This window comes from Achroia grisella, unplaced genomic scaffold (genome assembly GCF_030625045.1).
Source record: "Achroia grisella isolate CSIRO2021 unplaced genomic scaffold, CSIRO_AGI_Agris_v1 utg1080, whole genome shotgun sequence".
NCBI classification, from domain to species: Eukaryota; Metazoa; Arthropoda; class Insecta; order Lepidoptera; family Pyralidae; genus Achroia; species Achroia grisella.
This window is the reverse complement of record NW_026712570.1, coordinates 631510-648724: the sequence shown is the minus strand read 5'-3', so window position 1 is coordinate 648724 and position 17215 is coordinate 631510. Positions and strand designations below refer to the sequence as shown.

The 17215-nt window shown below is 34.0% G+C and overlaps 1 protein-coding gene across 2 annotated transcripts in view; it reads right to left on the bottom strand.

Moving 5' to 3' along the window:
• Positions 1-17215, bottom strand: part of LOC131842522 (protein prickle-like) — a 583535-nt gene that overhangs the window by 84887 nt on the left and 481433 nt on the right. The window lies entirely within an intron of this gene.

Genomic DNA, 17215 nt, shown 5'->3' with positions numbered 1-17215 from the left:
AGGCGGAGTTGTTCTTGGGCATGAGGCTCAGACAAGAGAAAGGCCGCATTAAAATAGATCAGGAAGAGTATATAGAAAAACTCTTACGCAAATTTCGGATGGAAGACTGTAAACCAGTTGCCACTCCAGCTGTTCCTGGTCAACATTTTATAAAACCAGACAATATGCATAGGCCAGATGAGAAAGTTCCATATAAGGAACTTATAGGTTCACTCATGTATCTTGCTGTATGTACAAGACCCGATATTGCACACGCAGTGAATTTTATGAGTCAATTTTGCAATTGTTTTGAGGAAGTTCACTAGACAGCAACGAAAAGGATCCTGAGATACCTTAAAGGTACGAAAAGTTTGGGACTGGTATATTACAGGGATGAACGAGGAACAGTTCAAGGTTTCTGTGACGCTGATCATGCACATGATATAGTCGACAGAAAGTCCTATTCCGGAAATGTATTTAAGATGGCAAAAGGAGCCACTTCATGGCAAAGCACTAAACAAAGAAGTGTTGCCATATCAACCGCTGAGGCTGAATATGTCAGTCTGTCAGAAGCTTCCAAGGAAGCTGTCTTTTTAAAGCGTTTCCTAGAGGAACTCTTGGGTAAGGAAGAGCCACCGCTAACAATCCACTCAGATAGTCAGTCTGCTATAGCGATAGCAAATAATCCAGTACACCATCAGCAAACCAAACATGTGGATGTACGTTATCACTTTGTGCGAGAGACTCTAGAGAATGGAGTAATAGATTTGAAATATTTGGAGATAAAGTTAATGATTGCTGATATTATGACAAAGGCAGTGCATAGAGGCAAGCATGAGTTCTGTCGTAGTGAGATGGGTGTTGTGGATTAGTTTGTGTGTGAGAGGATTGTGAGGAGTATGCTACTGAGAGAAAGTCTGAAGGCAACGATTGAGGAAGAGTGTTAGAACGAGGTTTGCAATCGATGTCTAGACTGGCTGGTATGGCAGATGAAGTATGTTTGAATATTTGAAAAGAGAGTGTGTTTTGTCATCTTGTCTGTCGTCGTATTGATGTATCTATAACTTATCTGTATATTGTATTAAATGTGTTTTTATATTATTTTATTTTGATTAGAAATATATTTTGTTTATCTTATTCTACGTTATTTACTTGAACACCACTATAGTTACTCTGTTAACGTGAGAAGTTCGGAGGTAACTTCCCTCACAAGTGAAGCTAATAAGTAAGACCACAGATAATAGAATACAAAATTATTTATACAAATAATCTTAATTTAAGCACTTTTGAATAGTCATAACAATTCTTTTTAATCTACCGCTCATTTGGAAGGCTGTCTCATCACAAGAAGAACGAGTAAGAAACTTGTGTGTGCTCTTTTAAATAATCCTTGTAAGTTCATATTTTACAAGTCGAAACGTGTGAATACAAACTACCAAACAGCACTCATAAATATTACATAGTAAGACTGTGAAAGTTTTGGCATGTTTTTTCTATCTATTCACTTTAATTTATTAACAATAACATCACAACCGACCGCAACAGCAAAATCAAAATCGACTACACAACCTTTCGTGGAGTTTCCAAAAAGAGGACAATTTTGCATCCCCTTCAATTTGTGGACACCGGGACTCGTAATTATAAAATGGGACAGTCCCGCTTAAAATAGGACTTCTGGTCACGTTAACCATAAACCATAATCGTATTAACAAACGAAAGTTATTGAAAACTATACACGCAAACTATAGATGAGTATATAAATTAGCAAATTGACTATTTATTGTACTCTTGACTATTAAAGGCACATTACAACAATTCCTACGTAGAAAGTTTCGTTAGATTTTTAAGTCCGATTTTTTTTTATAACACCGCTTTGTTATATGTGTGTATCAGTTCGGAAATACCATTGCTGGAAGGTGATTCCACAATGTGGTTTTGAGTGGCAAAAAGTTTCTGGAAAATCGCATCTGGAGGACTGTGGAGGACCGCCGTTCATGGCGGTCCTCCACAGTCCTCCAGATGATGAGGATGGTATTTTAGAAAATTATGAATTATAGAGGACGCGTTACTCGAATATTATAATTAGGCGGCCGTCTGAGAAATAAGCAATGGCGAGGAAGAGTTAATGAGCAGCCCAGAGTAATTATATCCTAGTTTTTTTTACAATATAGTATGGTTGAGTGCATTGATGGCTGGCTCATCCGTCATACTCGTGACCGGGTGCTGCTTGTGGGGACTGGTCTGTACAGGCTACGAACACTAATTAGACTATTTGTTTTGCAATAGCCTATGATGGTGGTAACTCTATTCTCCCAAATTTGAATTTAAAATTTAATCTGTATTATTGTAAACATGTACAACATTTATTTGAAAAGAATACGAGCTGAGTTTCTTGTCAGTTCTTCTCATCTCGAAATCATACCGAACTGACGGTAGATTTGACACATCATAAGAGTCTGTAATAGGCCTACATGAATAAAGATATTTTGAATTTTAATTTAAATAACACTTGATTTGATAATTAATTATTTCATCATCATCATCATCATCATTTCAGCCCGGAAGACGTCCACTGCTGAACAAAGGCCTCTCCCAAAAATCTTCATAACGATCAATAGACCTACATGAACAAAGATACTTTGAATTTAAATTTAAATAACACTTGATTTGGTAACTAATTATTTCATCATCATTTCAGCCCGGAAGACGTCCACTGCTGAACAAAGGCCTCTCCCAAAAATCTTCATTACGATCAATAGACCTACATGAACAAAGATACTTTGAATTTTAATTTAAATAACACTTGATTTGGTAACTAATTATTTCATCATCATTTCAGCCCGGAAGACGTCCACTGCAGAACAAAGGCCTCTCCCAAAAATTTTCACGGCGATCAACGCAAGCAACGCTTTCCAGCGATCTTGACCAGATCGTCGGTCCACCTCGTCTGAGACTCTCACAATTACTTATTTATTTTTAAGAGATATAATATTATTACTAATTGAAGAATCTTAAATTTAAGCATTTTTATACAGCGATCTTGACCAGATCGTCGGTCCACCTTGTCTGAGACTCTTACAATTACTTATTTATTTTTAAGAGATATTATTACTAATTGAAGAATCTTAAATTTAAGCATTTTTAGACAGTCATATATATCTTTCAAAACTGTCATTAGTACTTCATAATGCGTCTGCGAGCCCTACTTGATTACACAATTATCTTAAACTAGCTGTTCCCGTGACTTCGTCTGCGTGGAATTTACCTTTATTTTTCTAAAATAAAAGTAGCTTAAAGAACTAAAAATTATTTTGTTCGTCTTAATTTATTCGTTCCATTAGTGATAGGTTCAAACTAATACATTTACATCCTGCATCATTCCTTATTTTATCCCCATGGGGGTTGAATTTATCGATATCCTATTTAAGCGAATCTCTTCATCATAGTAGCTCCATCTTTAATTTCAGTTCAATCAGTCGAAAATCTAAGAAGATTTATACAAACTTTCATCCCCTATTTTATCTCCTTAGGAGTGGAATTTAACAAAATCCTTTCTTAGGGGATGCCTACGTTATAGTAGCTTTATGGATGCAAAGTGTCAGCCCGATCGGTTCAAAATTGACAAAGTTTCATACAAAGTTTCATCCCTTATTTTATCCCTTTGGGGGTAGAATTAATCAAAATCCTTTCTTAGCGGATGCCCACGTCATAACATCTACCTGCATGCCAAATTTCAGCCCGATCCGTCCAGTGGTTTGGACTGTGCGTTGATAGATCACTATGTCAGTCACCTTTGAGTTATATATATTTAAGAAGATATTTCCCACGCCCATTCAGACACATCCCTAAACAAAGTAGGTAATAAAACACTCTGTGCGTGACATTATTTAGTTTAGCCTAGGTTTTAAGGCGGGGCGATATTTCGTGCCTAGGTCCTATGTAATTACCGGCCAGTGCTAGGTCGATGTAACGACCTTCGCGTTTCGTGGTGACCATTTGTTTTTTTTTCGAACATTATAAGTCTGCTGAGTTTGTTTAGTAGCCACTACGGGTACATAACGGTTATTGGACACACAATATTTGTGTTACCAACTTGTTTGCATAGTAACTGTTGGAAACTTATAAACTTATTTATTTTTTTAATTATTTTTTTTTTATTTGTTTTTTATTTTTTTATAACACAGGGGACAAACGAGCATGCGGCTCACCTGATGGTAAATGATTACCTCCGCTCATGAGCACCCGCTACACCAGGGATATTGCAATAACGTTGTCGGCCTTTTAAAAAGGAATAAGCTCTTTTGTTGAAGGTTTCAATATCGTATCGGTTCGGAAATACCATTGCTGGAAGGTGATTCCATAATGTGGTTGTGCGAGGCAAAAAGTTTCTAGAAAACCGCCATTCATCCAGATGATCAGGATGGTATTTTAGTTTCTGGCGGGTGGTACGGTGGTGAAACTCAGCAGCTGGTATTAATCCGAACAATTGCTCAGAACACTCCCCGTGATATATAGTAGAAAATGCACAGAGATTTTATAATCCTATACTGTTTTTACATGTGACATAAGTAAGTCATTCCGATATTCTACAACCATACCGATGCCGTTTTCTTTGCTTGTCGTATTTATCCTTCACAGGAACTTTCGATTTCGATATATACAATTTTTCTGAAAGTAGTTTTGTTACATTTCTTTCACGTGTAAAATCTGATGGGATAGTTACGAAGCATTGTCAACTGTGACGGTCTAGTGGTTTAACACACCGCCTTACTCCCGATGATCGCGGGTTCGATTCCTTACACAGTGCAAACATTTGTATATGTATGATTGTTTGTATCGGTCTTGGAATATTATATATGTATCTATGTAATTGACTAATCTTTGTACCAAGTTATGAGCTTTTAAGCATCGTAAGGCAGAAGCTTACAGAAGCCTGAAATGAATGACCGCGACATTTAAAAGCTGTCCGTTTGAACGACTGTTGATTTTAAGAGATGTTTAACGCTTATTACCTACTTCCTTCACGCGAACACGCAGAATGTCATATTGTTTTTATATATGTAAATAACGGAGGGAGCATTTCAACATTTCAAGAAAAGAAATGAAGCAAAAACTAATTGACCGCTTTAAGTACATATTACGCTATATACCTAGAGTTGAGGTGTGAGAGTATAATTGTAGGTTACAACGATCAGTAACTGCGATTGGTATTTCTGTTTAGAATTAAGTAAACTTTTTGACTTGATAGTATGTAGAAATTAAAAACAAATAAATGCTAACACGTTTCATTCATCATTTTTCATAAATTAACTTATTAGGAAGGGAGAATAGAGAACACAAGTTACAAAAATGCAATAGCTTATGCAGGTGGACTACATGCTTCTTAATTTAGAAATGATTTTCTAGTCTAGATATAGAATCTAGATTTTTTAATTGAAAAGATTAGGAGCCTAGTTATTTGTCAGTTCTTCTTAGCTCGAAAGCACTCCGAACTGACAGTAGATTTGATATATCACGAGAATCTTTAATAGACCAGTGTGATATTTTGATTGGATTTGATTTGGTAGAAGATGCTGACGAAATTTAATATAATTATAAGTTACTAATTGTTATCTAATGTAAATTTCGCACTAGTCTTACTAATATTATAAACACGAAAGTTTTTGAGTATGGATGGATGTTTGTTACTCTTTCTCGCAAAAACTACTAAACGGATTTTGATGAAACTTTACAGAAATGTAGCTTATACATCAGAATATCACATAGGCTATAATTTAGTAAGATATTATTTAAATCGGGCGAAATATAATGACAAATGTGAAATAAGTGTGATGCAGATGAAGGGCAGGTCAGCCAGTCTTATTAATATTTTATTGTACTATATAAATGCGAAAGTTTGTGAGTATGGATAGTAGTTTGTTACTCTTTCACGCAAAAACTACTGAACGGATTTTGATGAAACTTTACAGAAATATAGCTTATATATCTGAATACGTTATAATTTAAAAAGATATTGTTTATTTGGGTGAAATACAATGTTAAATGTCGAGTAAGTGTGATGCAGATAAAGTCAGGTCAGCTAGCATATTATAAAGAAAAATGGTTTTAAACTATAAGGACCGTGGCAACTAGTACTTTAAACGTAATTCCTCAAAGGTCAAAGAAAGCTACCCCCGGTTGTTGTGTTGTCGATTTCACGCTCGATTCGGATCGTGATTGTTTCAAACACACCTGTCTGTCCGTCTGTCCGTCATGGTACCTTGTTTTGGTTTTTATTGCGTAATTTACTTGAGCACTTATATTCCTTTGTACATTAACCTTTCTGCTTACGTTTCCTGTTGCACGATGAGAATGTATACGTTGATAATAAAATAAAACGTTTATGAAGCTCAAAGAGTCTGCTAAATATTTGTAATGTTACTATTAATTTAAATTAACCCTGGTTTCGAGATCCTGGGATCAAATCCTCCAGTTGTGATGCCGACAAATTTGCACAAAACAATCAGAATTCCGGTGCATCAAACACCGGATGTAATATATATATCGATGATATTTTTAACATTCTATCAACAGATGTGCTATACTTAGATCTCTTTTGTGCTATACTTCCTATGATTCACAAATGCGATCGATAAATTCGGATTAATTCAAATTGTCACTCACGTGCTCCTGCACCCACCGCAGAATTCACCTTTCTCCTATTTTTTACAACAAAACTTGCGAACATACCTGAAATGAAAGAAAAAACACCATTAGACGAGAACACAATGGGATATACAGAAAAGGTCGTGTAACAGATGGTGGATCTATAAAATTGAGCTCTCATTATAAATAGTGCAAGAAAGGTGCAAACATGTGAGCAGATCGAAAGGGAATCCGCAACTGTATAATTTGTGTATAACAGTGATCCTGCATTTATTGCGCACACGCATGATACAGTTTTGTGTCTTCTTATACCAGACATTACTATGTCATTTATAAAACATCTTTTAATTGTAGTTTTATTTGCAATAACGGCACTTTTTATAAAGGTACCAAATTGTTCTATAGTTCAAGACGTATCTGTTTTTATAAGTAATATATCGTATACGAAAAATAACACAATATTTTAACCAGTTTTTATAGTATTTGAAACAGAATAGTTTATTTATAACGTAACATAAATACAATGTCGCTTAACTTTAACTTGTGAAGTATTTTGTACATATTTTGTAACCTCAATATACAATAAATCAATAAACAATATGAAAACAACATCACTTTATGAAGGTAATGTAATAAGATTGATTGCAGTCATAAAATAATTAATTAATTAAGTATGATGTCCTTTATTCGATTTATTGTTGGCACTTTACTGTTTCTTGTAATAAAATTTTATTACTATTTAGTAAGTTGCTATTTTGTAATATCAATATTAAATTGTTCATTATATTTACTTAATTCTTTATTTTATTAGATATTTTTCAACATATCAATAAAATTGTTTTCATTTCTTTATCAAAGAACATGTCTCGACATGCACACCTTGTCGTCTATCGTTTGTTAAATCATAACCAAAGGGAGCTACGACTAAATATAATTCAATATACACCCTCTTCCTGCCAAATATACGGTCCGCACTCTCAATCACACACTGCAGTTCAATGGACTCTATCAAAAAGCAATAAGGATCGTTTTTGTATGTGAAATAATTGGGTTCTGACGCGCACCGACGCAGGTGTGCCACAAGGATCTGCTTTAGGACCGCACTTATTTTAGATTCACAATCTCGAGACACGTGGCTGAGGGTGGTATCGCAGAAAAACTAACACAGCTTTCGACTTCCGTATGGCACAAATATAAACAGAATTATCGCCATAATGTTTTTCCGGCTTTGTGAGTTTGTATTGCTGATTTAGTCCTTGAGTGGGCTTGTGCCAATTATAAGAGCTCTGAAGATTGGGTCAATCGTTTTTGATGGGGCGACGGCTTTGAGCTATTGGGGGAGTGTTGATACTTACTTCCTTACTAATATTATAAATATCAAAGTTTGTTGGTTTGTTACCTTTTGCCTCTTTATGTATATCAATTCTTATAAAATGAGTTATAAATGTATTTGTGATTATTTTTTTACTTTGTAAAATATCTTTATACATATTTTAATATTCATATTTTTAAACATTAAACATATTTACTGAGCAAACCCACTTATTAGTGACAAACGTCGTGATAGTAGTTGTTCCTGCATGAGATTTTGATTTAATGTTAGACATAGACATCTAAATAAGTAAACAATGTTACTAAATTGGCTTATAAACAGAAAATCAGTTGAATTTTTTGTCAGTTACTGTTAATTAATTCTATAGACTGCACTGGACGGTAAAACATAGATTAAATAATAATGTTTATACATGAATGAACAATATTGTATTTTTCATGCGCATGAAGTCTTTTCATTATTATACATACAAATATATTTAGAAATTTTTGCTATGCTACTATAATATCTGCATGTGACTTTGTCTGAATGATCATACTTGATATATCATAAAAGTGGCCTATATCTTCATCCTAAACATTACGAATATGTCCAATTTCATGCAGATTGGTTAAGTCGTTTAGATAAGAAAGCACAAGAACAAGCAAATTAATCTTCACATTTTCACCATCATATAGGATTATCTGAGTATCTCGCCAATTAATTAACTGGACATTCTCACAAATTAGTGCCATTTCTATGATTACTATCTGATTTGTAATGGTTGTAGGTTATGTGTGGGTTGGTTTACCATAAATCGATGGTTTGGTAGAGGTCGGGAGGAGACTGAGTGCCTGTCAAATCAGCTTGTATCGTGCGGCCGCTTACGGGCGGCGATTTTATAGCGGCGTTTTAGTGAATTTACGTTTCAACTAGGGTTGCCAATAATACTTTATAATAACATATCCTACTTTATTTTTGGTAATTATACTTTATAGTTTCACATAAACTACGCAATAATACTTTATTTTCAAGCTTTACTGTGATGCGTAAAACAAAATACTCATTATGGGTACTTAACGATTTAGAATTACTGAACGAAATGTTAGATGTCAGTTGTGAGTTGTGACATTTGTCACAGCTCTAGTGTTAAAAGCACACAATAATACGTCTTTAAAGCAATAAAAACATGAAATATGAAAAATATTTTTTTCCCCCTAATACTTTATTTTTTTCCTATCCAGATTAGTTTATACGATTTTTTGTATAAAAAAAAGTTGGCAACCCTAGTTTCAACTAGTCAGCTTTCGGGGTAATGCGCTTGCCTAGTCGGCTTGTTACGTATTGGTCGTTTCGTAGACTTTTTTGTTGGTGCGAGTTAAAAATTTCGTGAGCATGTATTAAAATTGGTTTTAGAAATTTACTAAAAAGTAAAGTAATACATAATATTTATAATGTATATAATAATAACATTAATAGAATATATTGACTGGTAGGAAAGCCATCAGGCATTAAGACCGCCGTTTTTTTTTGTGTGCAAAAGAATAAATAAATAATATTTTTTATTATTTAATAGATATATTAATTCATTAGCTTTTTATATTATTAAGACTAATGTATAAAATATATAGTTGCAATTATTTAATTTTTCTTAAACACTATAAGTATATATAGTATAAATGAGGCACCAAGAACTCTACTAGGAGGATATGACTTAAAATATCGTCGGTTAAATAGAAAAACAAATTACATTTTTGTCTTGTCTTGTAGACAAGCTTTTAAAGTTTTTAAATTTACACAGATGTATTATATAATATTTTAAAAGTATTTAGATAATGATTAAGACGGCGTGGTTAATTTAATTGACTTATATAAAAGGAGACATTACTAGCTTCTGATTTTGAAATATGTCATTTTTATATTTATTCAACGATATTTATAACATACATATTGTTTATGGTTTGTTGATCATTAGAAAAAAATCGTAAATAAATTAAATAGCTATTATTAATTTACATTATTCATTAAGTAATGTAATTTATTTGTGAATCATTAGGTATTGTAATTTGGCGAGCCGAACATTTGTAAACCTAAAATCATTAGTTAAATCATACAGAAACAAAATATAAATAACAAGCAATTATAAACAATATTTATCAGCAATAACTGTACACGTTAATTACGGTTAGTTTTAACATTTTAAATTTATGACTAAATATTTTTATGTTCCCAAAATGTGCCAATATGGCATAACTTCACAATATGGCGGCGTGATAAAAATCGGCCGGTTTGACAAATAGTGGCGGAGGCACGCCACATCACGTGTTACCGGGGGACCTACTTACAGGCTCACCGTCCACCGTCCACCATCCACCATCCACCCCCGGGGTGACCGCGCTCCGAGATCAGCTTTTGGAAACTATGCCGTTCATTATTGATCGGATGAAATCATTACATAGTATAAAATAAAGTCATAGTATAAAATCGCAACGGCTTTTGTTTTTTTTAATAGATAGAGTTATTCAAGAGGAAGGTTTATATATATAATACATGTACACCCGTGCGAAGCCGGGGCTAATAGATTGTTTGTTTATGTATATTTTTTACATTTATTTTTGACTCAATAACTGCAGAACATTTTATTGGAAAGATATAGACCAAATTTCCTAATACTACTACTTACTTAACTAGATACGTTTACACACATAAATATACATTTTTTTATACAGATATTTAACAATAATAAAAACCGTGGACAATTAACACAGCGCCATCTAGTTTCACGGTAAGCAGAGCTTGTGTTATGGGTACTAGACAACTGATACAAATACTTAGATATATTTTTTGTAAATACATACATAATATATATAGAAAATACACAGACGGATACAATTCTTGCAGTTATGGAATATAACTTCACTCACAACGCACGCGTTTTTTATGAGTTACATTATATATTACTAGTCTACTTCGTCGGCGTGGAATTTAACTTTATTTTTCTAAAATTAAGGTAGCCTAAGTTACTCCTTATTACATCAGCTGCCGTCCAAAAAAAGTCCCATCTAAATCGGTCCAGCCATTTCAGAGATTAGCCGGACCAAACAGACAGACAGACAAAAATTATAAAAAATGTTATTTTAGTGTATGTACCGTATTTATATTCATATGCATGTAGTAAAAAACTGTTATTTCAATATTACAAACAGACACTCCAATTTTATTTATATGTATAGATAATCAGCTAAATTACATCCACTTTACAAGCAAGTGTGTTGAAAAACCTACTAATTTGATATTACAAACTGACACATCAATTTTATTTATATATGTAGATTATCTCCGTAATCAATTAAGATGTAAATCTATTACAGATTATCTTCCTTATAAACAAATTCTGATATATCAAATTGAATAAATAATTTAATCAAATTAATTAATTTTTTATATTTCCCTCATAATTGTTTATTATGAACAAAACATATACATTGCGGCACGCGCAACTGTGCAAATGCTATATCTACCCTCTAATATCACCCTTATCTAAATTTAATCTTACATTTAAAGATGTGATATGTATACATACACAATAAAAGTACCTTCGATTTTGAATCATACCACCTTGTAATAAGGAAATTATCTTTTTGGGTAACCACTACCGACATCTTAGTCTAATTCCTAACCCCTCATATAAATTGCTTAGTTTTAAAATATGCCTATAAGTCTGTCTTGATACCTTATTCAAACGTAATAGGGGCTAAAATGCAATGTGATATTAATATATGATGTAAAAACTATATTTGTATTTTAACAAAAAGAGGCTTTTTTAGAAGGCCAGCCGTAGCCAACGCGAGCGAACGCCAGATGGCGTTGAAGGGGCATTGACTCTTTAATTTTTTTTTGTTTTTTTTTATTTGCTCCAAAAATCGCGACCCCTAAGTGCGGCTAAGGAATTATACGTCTGCCGCCATTTAATTTAGTTTAAGTAGCTCAATTGCGGTCGGTAACAATTTTCTTGTAAAACTCTCGCTTTAAGCTCTCAAATGATTGTTTAATGTTATTAATAACCATTTTGAGAGTGAATTTTGTATAGGAGAGCGCAACTTTGTTGAACAAAATGGTAATATGGTTGGAAGAAAAACAAAAAATAATTGTACAAACACAAAGTTGCTATGTTACGAAGAATAATCCTATGGAATTTACGTATTATATAAGAATAGAATACTTATACAATCGAATAAGATATCAACGACCACGTTTTATATCTATTACTGTTTTTTTTTAAATAACCAGTTCGGATACATTAACCAACCATAATCACACAGTCTGCATATAACTGGCCGTAAAATAAGAGCGAACTGGAATTAAGAAAAACTGCAACGACCGCAAAAGTTCAAATTTCAAAAATAGAACGGCACGTGCGTTTGGATACGCCTTCGAAAGTAATTGTACGTTGTTAGTGCTTCACCTGCAAGATATTCTGCGTGCTTTGCGTTTTGTTTTTTTTTTTAAATAAATGTTTAAGACAAATTATGAGTATTCAACTCAAATGTTACTTTATTTATATGAAACGAAGATCGTAAATGACAATATGGGATTCAGTAAACAAATCTATTTAAGGATTAATACATTTCCCCCTCTGATCGATTCCCCGTCCCCCTCCGATCGACCTCCCGTCCGATTCAAACGGGGATCGATATTACAACGGCCTGAGCCGAGGTTCGAAACCCTAGTGGTGTCCTCAGACTAAAGTCGTATCCGTCAGGCGGGAGTTGGCCTTCAGCCGCTCCATAAGTCCTTCCTTGGTTTGGAGTGCCATCTGCACTCGCCCCCTATCGTCCGGTGAAGCTGTAAAGGCCAGCTGCGGCCAACAGCATTAGAGTAGTCCGAAAAGAATACATTTTTGTTATGTAATCAAGAACAGATATTTACGTCTTCATTTACGTGGTTTTTTTTTATTGAAAAATGTATATATATATATATATATATATATATTTGTGTTCACTGCTTATAAACCGAGGTAGACATACCTCTGTCCCACTTATCCTAGTCAAGCAACCTATTTTGTAAGATGTTTGAAGAGTTTCTAGTCAATACTTGGCTCGAATGAACTGACGGTAAATTTGACACATCATAAGAGTCTGTAATAGACCTACATGAATATAGATATTTATTTTTATTTTGGTTTAATGTGAAATATACTACTAGTTGACGAATTAATACAAAATTTCCCTTTAGTGATTTATTGATTAAATTAGAAATAATATTGATTTGAAGCACTTTTGAATAGTCATTTTTGATTCCACATCTTCATTCGGAATGCGGATTCAGACACCACTAGTTGATGAATTGATAAAAAAAAATCATTTCAATGATTTATAGAATTAAATAGAAACAACATTGATTTGAAGCACTTTTGAATAGTCATTTTTGATTCCACATCTTCATTCGGAATGCGGATTCAGACACCACTGGTTGATGAATTTATATAAAAAAAATCATTTTAATGATTTATAGAATTAAATAGAAATAACATTGATTTGAAGCACTTTTGAATAGTCATTTTTTGATTCCATAGATTCAATGCGGATTCAAATAATGAATTGATTTATTGATTAAATTAGAAATAATATTGATTTGAAGCACTTTTGAGTAGTCATTTTTTGATTCCACTCCCGCATTCGGAATGCGGATTCAGCCAAGTATTACGTGCAAGATATAATAATCTCCACATTTGAATCATTTCATCTTCAAAACAATATTCTTTGGGCACGCACGGTCAAGTCGTTAGCAGAATTATGCAGAATCCCTCCACATCTGACCAATTATTTGTTGGTGCTCTTAAATCATTCATAACTAGCTGAACTCGCGACTTCGTCCGCGTGGAAATAAACTTTATTTTCCTAAAATAAAAGTAGCTTAAGTTACTCCTTATTTCATCAGCTACCTGCTAAAAAAGTCCCGTCAAAATCGGTCCAGCCATTTCAGAGATTAGCCAGAACAAACAGACAGACAGACAGACAAAAATGTAAAAAATGTTATTTTGGTGTATGTACCATATTTATATTCATATGCATGTAGTAAAAAACGGTTATTGCAATATTACAAACAGACACTCCAATTTTATTTATATGTATAGATATGATATTACGTAAGGGAGCACGCGATGATATGATGGCTGACATCACGATATATCCCGGAACATTTTTATGCATACACGAGATTTTCGAACTCCACTATTATTATAGTGGTGTTTACGAAAATGAGAGTGCAGGGCGTGTTCCAAACACGTGGAATGAAACTGCATAAAATGCATATTATTATTAATATATAACATAACATATCATTTATCTTATATATAAAATTCTCGTGTCACAGTTTTCGTTCCCATACTCCTCCGAAACGGCTTGATCGATTCTCATGAAATTTTGTGAGCGTATTGAGTATGTCTGAGAATCGGCCAACATCTATTTTTCATCCCCCTAAATGTTAGGGGTAGTCCACCATTAATTTTTTATTTTTATTTTAAGGCAAAACAACGTTTGCCGGGACAGCTAGTAATCTATCTATATATAGATTTATAACTCAAAGGTGACTGACATAGTGATCTATCAACGCACAGCCCAAACAACAGGACGGATCGGACTGAAAATGCAGGTAGATGTTATAACGTAGGCATCCGCTAAGAAAGGATTTGATTAATTCTACCCCCAAGGGAATAAAACAGGGGATGAAACTTTGTCAATTTTAAACCGATCGGGCTGAGACTTTGCATGTATAAATCTACTATGACGTAGGCATATCCTAAGAAAGGATTTTGATAAATACCACTTTTCAAATCACAATTCAATTTTTTAAAGATACTAGCTCAGTTTCTTGTCAGTTCTTTTCATCTGGAAATCATTCCGAACTGACGGTAGATTTGACATATCATAAGAGTCTGTAATAGACCTACATGAATATAGAAATGTTGACATTTTGGTATTCATCAGTTTGACATTGCAATTACATAAAAAAAATACGAGCCACAACTATCGATTGCTAGAATAATCATCGAAATCAGTGCAGTATTAACCAAGATGTTTGTGTAACATAATTATTATATTATTGTAGAGTATATTAGTTTGTAGATGTTATTTTGACATCTCCCATCAGCCGCGTAGCATATGTTTGATACATGCAAATTATGTCAAGTTGTCACGTGGATTCAGCGCAAAAACATCCCAGCTGCGCGCGCAGCTGCGTCGTGGACCGTGCTAACTGTATAGTGAGATGAGCCGCCAGGTGGCGCGCGCTTAAATGCAAGACGCGATGTGAACTCGGAGTTGCCAACCGTCAGGTTTTCTCAGGACATGTCCTAGTTATTGTAGTATTCTAAGACATCCTAATAATAATAATAATACTAATCACACACACTACACATATATACACGGCACACACACACACACACTCTGCACTTACTTGATTTCGGCCCGTAAGTGTTGCCATCTCCTCATCATTCATTTTAAGAGGTTTGGTGATGAGAATATTTCAAAGGAAATATAAACATATATATAATAACAAATGTTTTGACCCCCGACTGTAAATGGGAGATATATAATATACATATATAAAAAAAAAAAGCCGTCTCTCAACACATGGATAATTCACACAGCACCATCTAAGGCCCGCGTGTTTGAATGTATTACCCCTGTAAATGGGAGATATATATATATAATAATAATAACTTGTGTTATATATATTACACAGATAAGTGATACAAATACTTAGATTTTTTTCGTAAATACTGTATGTATTTACGAAAACATATCTATTATAAATAAAAAAACCCAGATCGATACAAACAATCATACTCATGAATACAAATGTTTGTGCCGTGCGAGGAATAGAACCGGCGACGATCTGAAGAGAGGCGGTGTGATACACTACTAGACCACCGAGGCTGTCAAATGAACAGTTTAACAGCCATTTAAGTATCACATAAGCAGATATATTACAGTTATTTACCCCCCCTCCCATCCTCCTTGTCAGCAAAAGCAAGCAAAGCTCTTACCCCCTACCCCTATGCTTATGTAAACAGTTTTCAATTAATGTATTGTTATTTAAAGATAAAAGATAATATCTAAAGATAATGTGAGGGTTGCCATTCGTGTAAAGAAGTAAACAACAGCCGATGACGTAATCATCATCTAGACTCCCCACCCCCCATGTCATCGAAAATAAGCAAAGCGAAGATCCCCCGCCCCCCCTCCATAGTCTAAATATATATAATTCAAAGGTGACTGACATAGTGATCTATCAACGCACAGCACAAACCACTGTACGGATCGGGCTGAAATTTGGCATGCAGGTAGATGTTATGACGTAGGCATCCGCTAAGAAAGGATTTTGATTAATTCTACCTCCAAGGAGATAAATTGACGCGAGCAAAAGCTAGTTCTTACATATTACTTGAACGGCCCTCTACCATCAGGTGGATCAGCAGAGCCTTCGTCATAAAGGTAAAAAAGATAAGAAATTAATACGGCCAATGGGCGATAACCCAAAACGGCTGGACAAAAAATCATAACCTACAACAACAAAAACAATAACTGGAAGCTAAGTGGAGCTTGAAATTCGACATGGAGACAGCGACGCGTGCGCAGAATTAAAACTCTACCCTGTACCTACGCATCTGCTGTGAAACCTGACACGCTTCTTACCATATGAATTTATTTCACTTCCGAAAACACACACGCACACGCCAAAATGTGCTTTATTACAATACACAAAAAAATCATATTTCTTATAGATACAGCGTCAAATTTCTCTATAATTTTCGCAGTCGATTTTGAGCTTAAACATTTCAGATTTAGATTACGATTTTCTATGTTGTAACGATAGAATAGTGATGTAGTAAGCAAGTCATATGGACAAAAAGACATGTGTATACTTCGGCAAGGCCCACCAGATGTCGCGTATAGTTGATTTCGAGACGACACCAGTGTACGAAGCTGTTTTTGTGTTTGCACATTACAATGTGTAGCGGTTTATCTGATCCTGTTGCTTGATTGAAAAAATATTATTCTTGTACGGTTATAAGTAGGTAAAAAGAATTCAAATGGATCCAGTTCTTTTATTAGAAAATAAAGTTAAATACCCGCGTAAATATAATATAATATATGTAATAATATAAAATAAAATTAAATTAAATAATTAAATTATTACATCAGCTAATTCTCTATTTCGTTGGTGAATTGATTGTTTAAAGTGTTTCGATTGTGCTATAGTATATCCTTACTT